We start from the raw sequence: 13,539 nt of genomic DNA, 5'->3' as shown, positions 1-13,539 counted from the left end.
GCCAATATATTAGCATAGAATTGCTAAACATTTTGGAGTGGCTATAGCACCGTTTTGGGGGTCTTTGTATCGATAGAATAGATTTTTCGTTGGAATTTTGTACCAACTCGAAATTACGTCGTCGGAAAATACGCCGGCTTCCGAACCGCTCAACGATTCACAAGTCAACCTATGTGGCATCGGAAAGGGCATACAATTTCCGATCTTTTGATACCCAAACATCTAGGTTTTCTATAAAACCCACGTTTTTAAATACCTAGGTAAAAACGTTGATGTAGTTTTGTTTGAGCAACCTGCCAAAAATGTATGGACTTTCGTAATTTTTGTTCTCGTGGATCAAACTTACTTTTTGCTCAGGTATTTTAAAACGTGGGTTTTTATTTATGTTCATTTTTCGAAAGGTGTACAAACTTTTTTTGCACCTTTTTTGATTTTTTTAAAATAGTATTTGTTTTAGAACTTTTTATAGAAACCATCCTTTCATGAGCTTTTTGTAGCATAATGTTTGGCATGAGTATCCTAACGAAACGTAGTACTACGTTTCTGTCAACATTATATTTTTTAGATGTTTCATCACAATATGTGCATTGTGCCTAAGGGGTGTAAATTCTTTTTTGTAGGATTAGCTTGACTGGGGAGAGCACCCACACTTCTTTCTACTCTAAGGAATCTTCCACTCCAGGATTCGACTAGCGACTTCACCGGAGCAGGCTTGGTTTGGTGTGTTGTTTATACTAATACGGGGGAGATGACTTCTACACCTGGAATGACCTATCGGCCGTGCATGGCCTGAACCGACGGATGGCAGGAGCTGACGAGTATCGAACCCATGATCATCCGCTTACAAAGCAAACAGCGTAACCTTTCAGCCACGCCTGCTGCCTAACAATTATTTCTACTGGCTTGTTCATTCGAGATGAGAGCCTGTTATTATAAAACTTTTTTTAGGTTGTGGCATCATGAGGGTTGTTTCATACTTAATGTTCCAAAGCATCTTGCTAAAATTTTATAAATTCAAAACATTTCCCGCAAAGTCAGCAATCGAAAGTTATGTTTGCACAACGTTCACGCAAAATTTGAACGTCTGCCCAAGAAGAAATTTTCCGATGGGAACGCGCTGAATGGTTTCCCATTTCCAAAACTCTTATAGCAGAGTTACACACCCCCTCGTGGGACAAAACCGTACAAAACAACGCGATCGCGCGCAAAACACTCTCGTTAGAAGAAAGTCGATCCGCAACAGAAGGGCCCCACGATTAATTACCACCGCCGCTCGCGTTCCATCACATCGTTTTCGTCTCGTCGATACGTGTGTGCAACCTTAACAGCCACCTTAAACCACCTTCTTTGCCTTGGACACGTGATCTGCTGGCAGCCCCGTTTGAACCAGCAACGTGGTGCTGCAGTTGTGGGAGCCCTTTGCGAGAGGTAGAGATTGCATATTAATCATTTAGCTAGAACTGATACCTCGAAAAACATCGCCGAGGGTCCACACCCGACTCCCCCCCTCATGGATTTTCGATTCGATTCCAAGAGGAGCGAACTTTGCAACACCCCTGCGCAATCTCTGCACCCCAAGACGACTATCGAGGTTTCGAAGAAATCGAAAGGAAATATAAAATATTCGTCACGAAAGTGTGCATCTGCACCAACCTGAAGTCTCTGAACCTCGTGGAGTTGCAACATGCATACAATATCCCACCTTCCCATCTGGTTGCGAGCGTTTTTTTTTTTCGTTAGTTCATTGGTTGGCAGGACGCCCTTGTGGTGGTGACTTGAACCAACAAATGCTGCTCCACGCTTCCAGGAAAAGTTTTACAAGATGCTGATTAAAAGCATATAAAACATGCAATCATGCATAAGTAATGCGATAAATGATTCGGATTGGGTCTCCAGCCCGGGTGCTCGGTCTTAAGGTTTCTCTCGTTCTGCGGATGTTCTTCATTTTGTTTTCTCAATTAAACGGAAAACCTTATGCAAAAGGTGGTGTACACACCCGCGGGATCGTCGATGAGGACGACGACGACGGTTGGTGTGCGATGTTGATATATAACCATCGTGGAAAAAGCAGCACCAATGCGAGGGGGAAGCAAGATTTGCTGGCCGATTTCCGTGGTCGCAGCTGCTGCTGGCAAGTTTCGAGAATTGGCAATTCATTTGCGAATTGATTTGATTTATGCTGATTTTTCGTTACTTGCAGTGAATGTCACTCTTAGGGTACTAGGAATTGTGCAGGGTGGATTCGAGTTAACATTTTGAGTTGATTAGAGCAAGCTACCAAATCTAATCTAAAGGCATTTAATGTTTAATGAGAATTCATCTACATTTTTCAACCCTTTACTGTCGAAGACAAGGAGTAGAAAAAAAGAATAAATTTGAACTTCCAATCACATTTTTATAAATTTATAAAATGAGAATAAAAATGAAACACGATAAAACTATTTATGAAAAATCGAATAATTTCTTGTCTTGATGAACAGTGTTGACTAGCGGGCATTGGTTTTGATAAAATAAAAACAGCAAAAAAATCCTCTTTTTAAGGATTTTATGATTTTGAGAAAAGTTGTAGGTTTAAGATTTAAAAGAGTTTTGAAAAAGTTACTTTTTGCGTTTCTATTTGTTTCGTCGTCCGTGTCTGTCGCGGGTGACCATGAACGGCCATGATCGATGACGACCAACTTTTTCAAAACTTTTTGTCGTAAAATCGCAATAACTCGTGATGTTTATAAGCAAACTCCTTATGTCTATATATCAAATTTTTTGTAATTGTCTGCTCTAAAACTTTGTAGAACATTGTTACACTCTAAAAAATAACCCTGCAAAGTTAGAAAAAACACGAAATTTTAAAATCAAAAATTTTGTTCTAAATGAAAAAATGACCCTTCTGGGTCAATGTAGATTTGAAAAGTACATTAAATTTCTCATAAAATGACATTTTCCAAATTTTTTTACAGTCGAGTAACCGGAGATGGGAGAAAATATTTAAAACTTTTTTAGTGTTTTTTTCGATGAAAAATACGTTTTTTCGGAATTTTGAGCACGCCACCAAATCGGGCGTCTAATTTTACATAAAAGTCCCTTTGACACCATATTTCTATCTCATCACCGTTTCAGGCTGCAAATTATTGAAAAACACCTCTTTTTTCGCATGTTCAAAAATGGAAGGGGTCGTACCGCCCCTCCGTCACGAGATATCAAAAAACGGACCTCGGATTCGTGATCAGGGACAAAAGTTACCCCTTAGGACAAAGTTTCACGCAAATCGAAGAGGGGTCGGGGCAAGTGCTGTGTGAGTTGGCGGAGAATTACCCATAATAAAAATAACATGTTTTTCGTTTTGATTTGGTTAAGGGGTATGTAGCATGTAAGAAAATTCTATGAAGTCAACACAAATTAACAAATCGTCTGTTGTGTGCTATCTTGTGACAACGACCATTTAGTACTTTTCAAGGAAATCAATTTTTCAAGTTTGATGGTAAATAATTTCAAAACTATTAATGATGGAGTCAAATTGTTTGAAGCAATCGGTTCGCTAAACAAAAGCTCCAAGTTTCAACTAATTTGGTTGACCCAGTTAAGAGATACAGTAAATTATGTAAACAAAAATATGAAAAGCACGTGTCACAAGTGTGTTTTGAAAGTAAAATTCCCTTACGTGTCACAAGTGTGCACAGAATTCCCATAAAACCTAAAATAGTCTTAAATCAATAGTTTAACCGACTTTATCAGTTTATTTTCGAAAACAAAAGATCGCATTGCCTTTAAAAAGTGTGTATCAACATAAATTTGTGAAAAACAGGAAAAAATTTCCACATTTTCCGACAACATGTATGACGTGTCACAAGTGTACACGATCAACGGCCTAACATCAAATTTGTAATCGAAAAGTATCTTAATTTTTTTAAAGGTGCACGGTTTGAAATTTTTGGCCATTTTAGGGTTAATTTTGCTGTCCATATCAGAAATATGGTTTGTCAAAAGTCCAAATATGAAAACTTTAGTTTATGTTTTACTTTTTATCTAAATTCTTCTCAACATAACTTTTAATTTTGCTGAAGATACCAAATTGATCATAATATCCTTTGTAAAGATACAAAGTTTTGAATGACAGCAAAACTCGTACGGACTGGTCAGTGATAAAAAATGACTTTTTAGGTCATAGGAAAGCCCCTGCATAAGTTTTAGTCATTGTTAAAAATATTGATGAAAAAATATCTGGGTATTCTACACCAACTCTCACGAAATGGGAAAAAGTTTTCGAATGTTCAAAAATGGAAGGGGTCGTATCGCCCCTCCGTAACAAGATTGCAAAAAATGGAGTACGGAAGGATAACTTTTGAGTTAAGTTCAAGCTTTTTCAAAACTTTTTTTCGTAAAATCGCGATAACTCGTGATGTTTATAAGCAAACCCCTTATGTCTACATATCAAATTTTTTGTAATTGTCTGCTCTACAACTTTGTACAACATTGTTACACTCTAAAAAAATGAAAATTTTTGTTCTAGATGAAAAAAATGACCCTTCTGGGTCAATGAAGATTCGAAAAGTACATTAAATTTCCCATAAAATGACTTGTTCCAAAAATTTTTACATTCGAGTAACGGAAAATGGGAGAATTTTTAAAACTTTTTTAGCGTTTTTTTTCGATGAAAAATACGTTTTTTTCGGAATTCTGAGTACGCCATCAAATCGGGCGTCTTATTTTACATAAAAGTCCCTTTGACACCAAATTTCTATCTCATCACCGTTTCAGGCTGCAAACTATTGAAAAACACCTCTTTTTTCGCAAGTTCAAAAATGGAAGGGGTCGTACCGCCCCTCCGTCACGAGATATCAAAAAACGGACCTTGGATTAGTGATCAGGGACAAAAGTTACCCCTTAGGACAAAGTTTCACCCAAATCCAAGAGGGGTCGGGGCAACTTTTCCCGATTTCGTGTGAGTTGGTAGAAAATTACCCATTGGTTGTTTGAATTTTATTTGGGTAAGATTACAATTTTTCCAACATACCCAATAAAAAAGTCATAACTCGTCGGCAAATATGTTTTGTCCGAACTGTTCTATGGCTCAACAAAAGTATCCTCAAAGATTTTTGCGAAAATTCCTCCAAAATAGATAGATTTTCGTTTATGTACCATTTTTGTATGGACAACTGCTATGGGCAAACTAATGACAACAAATGGCTAATGTTGAGCCAGGGCCGTAGCCAGGATTTTTGTTCGGGGGGGGGGGGCTTGGGTGCAAAAATTCAAGGAGTATAAAAATCAGCAAATCATTCATACCTTCACTTGGTTTGTGGTATAATTATTGAGATGAATTGTAAAATTTTAATGTAATGTTTGCATTAATGTAATGTATGTATTCGAAGATTTTCATATTAAGTTACCAATGTATTTATTGAAGAAACTCGTTCGTCATTTTTTTTTTCTTTATTTTAACAACTAGTTTGTATTAAAGGAGTAGAGAAAGTGTTTTTTCAACATTTTCTTGAATTGTTTAATTGTAATCCAATTTCGTGATAAACGTCGCTAAATTTAAAATATACTTAACTTGAATCAAATCTTGAATCAAATAAGTATTATGTTTTCTGTATTTTATACTGAGAGAAATTTTAAACCGTCTGGATTTACATTTTCAGCTGTGTGATAATTGTGATGGTTTATCTAACATTTTTAATTTTTTCTAGCACAATAAAGCACAATAATTTTATAAACAAACATAAACAATGTTTTATTTTAATTGTTCTAAGCTATTGAAGCCATTTCATATTTTGCGAAGCTCCTGGTGCTCTCAAAAATAAATAATTTTAATGAAATACAAAAAAATATAATCGTTGAAATTTCAGCTTCTGAAGTGTCTCCATGGCAACAAAAAAAAATTACGTCGAATCTCAAGTTTACATCAACTGAGTTTACATGTGATTCATTTTTTCCGTGTCGAGTAAATTCACATTTTTTTCTGTGTAGGCCTATAATAAATATATATTTGAAGAAAAAAATCAGTGCCTGTGTTTAATTTTAATGTGTTAAAAAATTTAGATAAAATGTATTAAATTAATTTTTAACGCCAAAATATTCACTGGAAGAGTTGTTAATAATGTATATGTAACCATTTTTAAATGCATATGTAACCGTTAAAATTTTCCTCGATTGCATCAAACATTAAAACGAATCATGTTTAACTTTAATATTCCGACTAAACGCCATTTTCAAATTCATTACTCATTGTATTCTGAAAATTGGTCCAGAATTTGAGCAAAAATAAAATTTTAAAACATGACAAAAAAATTTAATCAGATCTCAATTCTAAAGATAATTTTTTAATAAAATTTTAATCTATATACATGTTTAATAATTTAGGCTTGTAACCATTTATTAAAATCGATGTTGATGTAGAAATTTTATATTTACGAAACGTTGCTAAATTAAAAATAAAGAAAACTTTATGTAAGAATTCATAAATTGATTAGTTTTATCCTCTAAATCTAATCTTAGTCTGCACTTGAATTCAAACATACCAATATTCGAAGCATCAAAAAAATAAGATTATTAAAACATAATTTATTGAAATGATTGAAAATTATTTTTTGAATATCTTTATTTAAAAATGATAAAAAATGTTTTTTTTATAATTTAAGGATTTTTTTAGTTGTAATTATTTTATATTTTTTATGTATTTGATTTTTTTCATTTTTGGAATTTCTGATTTTATTGAAATTATCATGTGTAATTATTATCTTAAATTTTTGTTTTAAAAGTAAAGAATACTTTATGTAAGAATTCTTAAATCTATTACATTTTTCCTGTAAATCAAATCTTAGTCTGAATTTTGCTACAAGAACTATATTTTACTTTTAAACGAAAATTTTAAAAAATGTCCTGTAGTACGGAGACTCTTAAAACTCCATACAAAAAAATCTCAAGGAACGGTCAAGAAAAGGTTTACGAAAAGACTTCTCTTAAGCGGTACGCAGCTGAAAAGGAACAGAAACAAAAAGCGTCGTATTTTTTTTTTTTTTTGAATTAAATATACTTTATTGAATCTTTCTTATAATAATTACATTTGGTTTACATAATAAGTGGTCAGCTGTGGCTCTTCAGCTTTAGTTTGCTTTTCGTGATTTAAACACTGTTCATATCCATAACTTTAAAAGTATATGATTTATCATTTTTGTAACACTAGGTACAATGAAGAAAAAAAAATTAAGAAAACTTAACCAAACCTAAAACTAACTTAATCTTACCATAAACTAAACCAATCCTTGAATCAAGGGGTATTCAGATATAGCACATTTTTCCCTGAATTTCAAACATTTTTCTTGAATCTTCTGATCCAACATTTTTACTTCTGCTAATTCATGAACCTCACTTGATCTAGTCCAGCCAGGAACATTCAAAACCATTTTGAGTACCTTGTTTTGGACACGCTGGAGCTTCAATTTATGAGTTCTAGCGCAACACTCCCAAACAGGTACTGCATACTCAATAACGGGGTAAATTATTTGTTTGTAAACTGCTAGCTTATTTTTCAAAGATAACTTTGATTTTCTGTTAATTAAAGGATACAAACACCTGATGAGAATGCTGCACTTGTTCAATATTTTATCTACATGCTGCCGAAACAATAGTTTCGAGTCAAGTATGAGACCTAAATAGACAACTTCCTTTGACCAGGGTATCGAAACATCATTCATTTTAATCAAAACATCATCCTTTGGGACAAATCGGGCCGATTTGGAAAGTGGAAAAATGATGGTTTGAGTTTTGGCTGCATTTATGCGAATTTTCCAGTCGCCAAAGTATTCGGAAAGAACGTCAAGACCCTTCTGAAGACGGCCGACTAAATATCTGGTTATTTTACCCTTATAAATAACGGCAGTGTCATCAGCAAAAAGTGACAACACACCATTACCAGGAAGAGTAGGCAAATCAGATGTAAAAATATTGTACAGAAGTGGGCCAAGAATACTTCCTTGGGAACCCCAGTATCAATGTTGAATAATCCAGAAGCAATCCCATTCAGAAAAACCTGAACGATCTCTCCGAAAGATAGTGCTGGATAATTTTGATAAGATACATTGGAAAACCGTATAAATACAGTTTATGTATCAAACCATCATGCCAAACATTGTCAAAAGCCTTCTCAACATCCAACAAAGCCATAGCAGTTGATTTAGACTCAAGCTTGTTCTGCTTGATGATTTTAGTTACTCTCGTAAGCTGATGAGCAGTATTATGCCCCTTCCGGAAGCCAAACTGCTCATTCAAAATTATATTATTATCGTTGGTAAAATCTAAAAGCCTTGAATAGATGACCTTCTCAAAGAGTTTGGACAGACTACTCAAAAGACTAATGGGACGATAACTTGTTGGCGATGTTGGATCTTTTTGAGGCTTCAAAATTGGTATGACTTTGCCCAGCTTCCAATTGGTGGGGAAGTAAGCAAGTTGCAAACATTTATTGAAAATATTGGCTAGATGTTGAAAGAACTGATCACTCTGTTTTTTCAACACTAGATTAAAAATGTTATCAAAGCCAGGAGCTTTCATATTTTTCATTTGTTTAACTGCAACTTTGACTTCCTCACCAGAAACATGGGAATCTGCAGGAAATTCAAAGGTAGAGTCATTGATTGTTGAAATACTATTGGCAACTGATGTTTCTTTACGGCTGGTCATGGAAGCGCCAAGATTATGTGAACTAACAAAATGAAGCCCAAGTGCATTTGCCTTTTCCTCGGATGTAATCAAAGGAGAATCCTCAACAATAAGAGGAGGAATAGGCTTTGGTTTGTTTTTAAGAACTTTTGAAAGTTTCCAAAATGGTTTTGAATAATTCCCAAGCTGGCTTACATGTTTTGAAAATTCTTGATTTCTAATATTGTCAAGTCGGTCTTGTATGATTTTGTTCAAATTGTTAACTGAAATCTTTTTGTCATAGTCCCCAGTCCGTTGATATTGTCTCCTATAAACATTCCTAAGTCTAATCAAGTGTTTAGTATCTACGTCAATATCAAAAGCGTCGTTTGATATTTCTTCGGGAGCAATATGTGTTGATGAGATTTTGATTTGTTTATTTGGATGCGACTGAAAATAACGTTTGAAAATAATGTATTCGCTTAAATAATATTGAAGGATTGTCTCAAGAAGCTGACTATCAAAACGCTTAATCATAAAATGCTGAAATAAGGGAAAAGCCATTACAAAAATCACTTAATTTTCTGGTAAATATAAATTAATTTAGGAATACTAGAATTCAAACATAAAAATATTTAAAGCATCCAAAAATTAAGATTGAAAAAACATAATTTATTGGATTTTGAAATACTTAATTTCAAAATGATATTTTTTTTAGTTTAGGATTTCTTAAGTATCAATTATTTTATTAATTTTTCAGTTTTAGATTTTTTAATTTTTGGAATTTCAGATTTTTTGATATTATTCTGTTGAATTGTTATCTTAAAATTTTTATGTTTTTATTATTTTTATTTTTGATTTCTGGCATTTCTTTGTCTTATACCAAAAAAATTTAAATCAAAAATTATGAAAATTTAGAAATTTAAAAGTGTAAAATTTTTAAATCTTCAATTAGCCGTTGCGAATATTATTCTGAAGTTTATGTCACTAAACTCTGACCAAAGTTGAGAGGGTTACAAATCAAAACTACAAGCTATGGTTTTATTATTTTAAAAGTGTTCAAAACACACTTTAAATCAGTACAGTTGTTTTGCATCATTAGTTTTCAAAGTATCTAGCTGATGGCGAAATCCTTTTTTCGTGAGAAAAAACTTTCCGCGGTTCCGCGACATGTTACAAAAATTCTAAATATTTTTAAACGAGCCCAAACATGTCGTATATGATTATCAAAGCAGGAAATACATTTCAAATTTGTTTTCCGGACCGACCTGGTCGCTGGTCCTAAAAAGACTTAATCGAAATAAGTTATTTCCATTAAAATTGTGAAGCTATTTTTTTTAAATATTGTATTTGCTCTCTGTTTTTTGGTCCATTTTGAAAAGGTGGCAACATAAACTTTGGAAAATATTTACAATTGATATTCAGGAATAAGAAATTATAAAAAAAAATAATAAAGAAATTTTAAAATTTTCAAAATGCAAATTCTAATCTGTAAAATCTATAAAATAGAAATTAAATAGTTTAAAAATGAATTATTGATCAGAAATTATATAATTTGAAAGTGATGTTTAATTAATTTAATTTCAGAGTTTTTGAATCCAAGCTTATTTTTTTTTAACGTTTTGAATATTTTTATCATTTTATTTCTTCCTTTAAAAATCGCAAGCTCATGCACAAAGTGAAAATTAGTTGATAATAAGTATTCACTTAGTTGATCTTCCGATTTTGATATATTAAATAAAAATTGGAGATTGGCCACGGTGGAAACTAAAAATGTGACCAAAAGAAAGCATTTTGGACGAGTGGTTTCGGAAAAAAGGTTTACGAAAAAGTAATAAAAAAATACACACAGATATTTCTCAAGCATTTTTCTCTAAGGTCTTAGATATGTCACTAACCATATTCTTAAAATCAAAACGATAAAATTAGAATTGTATTTCTGATAATAGTCAAAATTCACTCAAATGTTTTTCATATTAAATGCTTTCGTTTTTGAAAACAAAATCTAAATATTTTTGAGAAATTATGATAAATTTTGAAAAATGTAGAGAAAAAACATGTATTAACAGTTTAAAGGTTTTAATGAAAATAAAGGAGGGCTATTAATTTCAGAATCCAAATTCGACTAGCCGAAGCCTCGATTATCCAAAGTTTCGATTATCCAAAGTTCGAAGGACTTCGGATAACCGAATCAGGAACAAATGAAATCGGCATGTTTTATTTGCTTGTTTTTAACATCAAATTCGGCATCTGTTTTTTTAATGGTCCAATACACCAAGTTTTTGCTTTTGGGTGTTTTTAATACCCTGACGGTTTCAAAAGCACCCAAAAGCAAAAACTGGAAATTTGGTTTATTAGACCTTTAAAAAAAACACCAGAAATATTTCTTGACCTCCATTTTGACCGCCACATTGAATCCAAAAATTCTAAATTATTTTATGGTTCTTCAGGGGTCATACTTAAGTTCTACAATCAAAAATAAGACAACAAGATCTAAGGATTTTTGCTGTCCCTATTCAGACTGTAGTCCCGATTCGCCCCAGATGACGGTAATTATTTCTATGTAGCCCCTTAGAGCAGTCCGCTCGGAAATTGCTATTTTCGAAGGTTAATAACTTTTTAGCAAAAAAAAAAAAACGAAACTATTGGCATTACGCCCCCGGGGCATGGCCTTCCTCTAACGTGGGATTTCTGCTCCAGCGCCTCTGACGAGACAGGAGAAACCGGGACCGACGTTTTACTTCACCATCCGATAGAAGCTCAGTGGATAAGGCGGGAATCGAACCCGCGTCTCATAGCATTATCGGGATCGGTAGCCGAAGCCGCTACCCCTGCGCCACGAGACCCAACTTTTTAGCAAAAAACCCAAAAAAATAAGGTGTCTTCGGGAAAGTTTTTCAAAATTTAAAGAAGATAAGAACTGGATAGTTATTGCGCCTTCCATTGGTCAAAAACTGAAACAGTTGCTTTTCTCCATACAATTTGACGATTTTGCCCAAACTTGGTGGTCAGTGGTCAGAAAAAGCTCAAATTTTGGAACTTAGGCTAGTGATGCGTAAATCTTTGATTTCAGGGGATAGCCCCAAGTAAGCCCAGATTTGGACCATCCTAACCAATGTAATGCTAAAACTACAAGATAAATGAGATGTTACTGAATGGAACAATGTTCAAATCTGCAGCTCAATTTTCAAATATCCAAATTTTGGATCCATAATCTACAAAAACTGAGCCCGGCAATGGACAGGCAAATTACTTAGTTTGATCAATCAATTCTTGATTCTCTATCTTACAAATTATTTCTGGGAAGAGAACACACAATCATTGATTTAAGATTTTTTTAAGGTAGTTCAATTTTAAAAAAATTGGAAAAAAATTCGGGGGGGGGGGGGCTGCAGCCCGGAAGCCCCCCCCCCCTGGCTACGGGCCTGTGTTGAGCCTACACCCAGAACTGGGCATCGGCATACGAGAGAATAAAGAGCACGATTCGGTAGTAAAATGGTACTGTGTGTGGACTGAGAGGATAAATCACGAAATTACCGAGAGTACTTTACTCATGGGTTCATCTTCAAAAAAAAGTTCATCTATCAAAAAAAAAGTACCGATACCGAGACTCGAACCAAAGACCTTCGGCATATTGAACCGTGCCTTTGCCGTATGTGCCACCACGGTTCGGTGATTAAGTGGCGGTCATGTGTCCATATAAGCCACTTAATAGGATGAACTGTTCCAATGAACGAATGAACACGCGAGAGGACTATACTCTCGCAAAATAGCACTTTCCTCACGTTTCTTTTCGTGAGTACTATCCCCTCGTTCTTTAACTTTGGGTGTAGTAAAGGCACCCATGCAATTTCAGCCAAGTACAAATAAAATCAATTCAGGGAGAATCGCTCCTACATTTAGATGCAGATTGTCACGCTACTTATTTCTGATTTTGATTATGATCATTATGAGTTAAAACATCTATTCTGAAATTGTATATGAAATGTACACCCAAAGTTAAAGAACGAGGGGATAGTACTCACGAAAAGAAACGTGAGGAAAGTGCTATTTTGCGAGAGTATAGTCCTCTCGCGTGTTCATTCGTTCATTGGAACAGTTCATCCTATTAAGTGGCTTATATGGACACATGACCGCCACTTAATCACCGAACCGTGGTGGCACATACGGCAAAGGCACGGTTCAATATGCCGAAGGTCTTTGGTTCGAGTCTCGGTATCGGTACTTTTTTTTTGATAGATGAACTTTTTTTTGAAGATGAACCCATGAGTAAAGTACTCTCGGTAATTTCGTGATTTATCCTCTCAGTCCACACACAGTACCATTTTACTACCGAATCGTGCTCTTTATTCTCTCGTATGCCGATGCCCAGTTCTGGGTGTACAAAAATGCTTGATAAGTATTCCAAACGGTATATTTTGCTACACTTTCAATTATTCATCCCCTAAACCTGATTCTCATGACATTCCAAAATCAATCTGTCACCACCATAACTAGTAATAATTTAAGTTTCAACAAACATAGACTCACCTCGCCCAAGCCCCACAAATCACTAACTTTGTTGGGGAAGGTGTTCCTATTCTGCACACACCAGTGTTCTCGGCACACGTGGCCACGTATAGTTAGTGAGTTCCACTGACGAGAAGCCACCCAGATATCAATTTATCAACCGCGCGCACCGTTCTCGCTCCCAAAACCATATTATACCAGATAATGCTAATTGTACATTTTTGTCGTGATCTGGGCTCGATGGCATTTCTTGCGGTTGGCCACAAGCCCACAAGACCCACCACCGGTCGGTCCTGGTGAGTCGTTTTATTTTGTTTTGTCTTTGAGATTTTGTTTTACGATGCAATTGTTATTCCGTGGACATTTATCTAAGCGAACATAAAAACTGTCTGTGGC

Source organism: Culex quinquefasciatus, chromosome 1, assembly GCF_015732765.1.
Source record: "Culex quinquefasciatus strain JHB chromosome 1, VPISU_Cqui_1.0_pri_paternal, whole genome shotgun sequence".
Lineage (NCBI taxonomy): Eukaryota > Metazoa > Arthropoda > Insecta > Diptera > Culicidae > Culex > Culex quinquefasciatus.
This window is presented reverse-complemented; position numbering follows the sequence as displayed.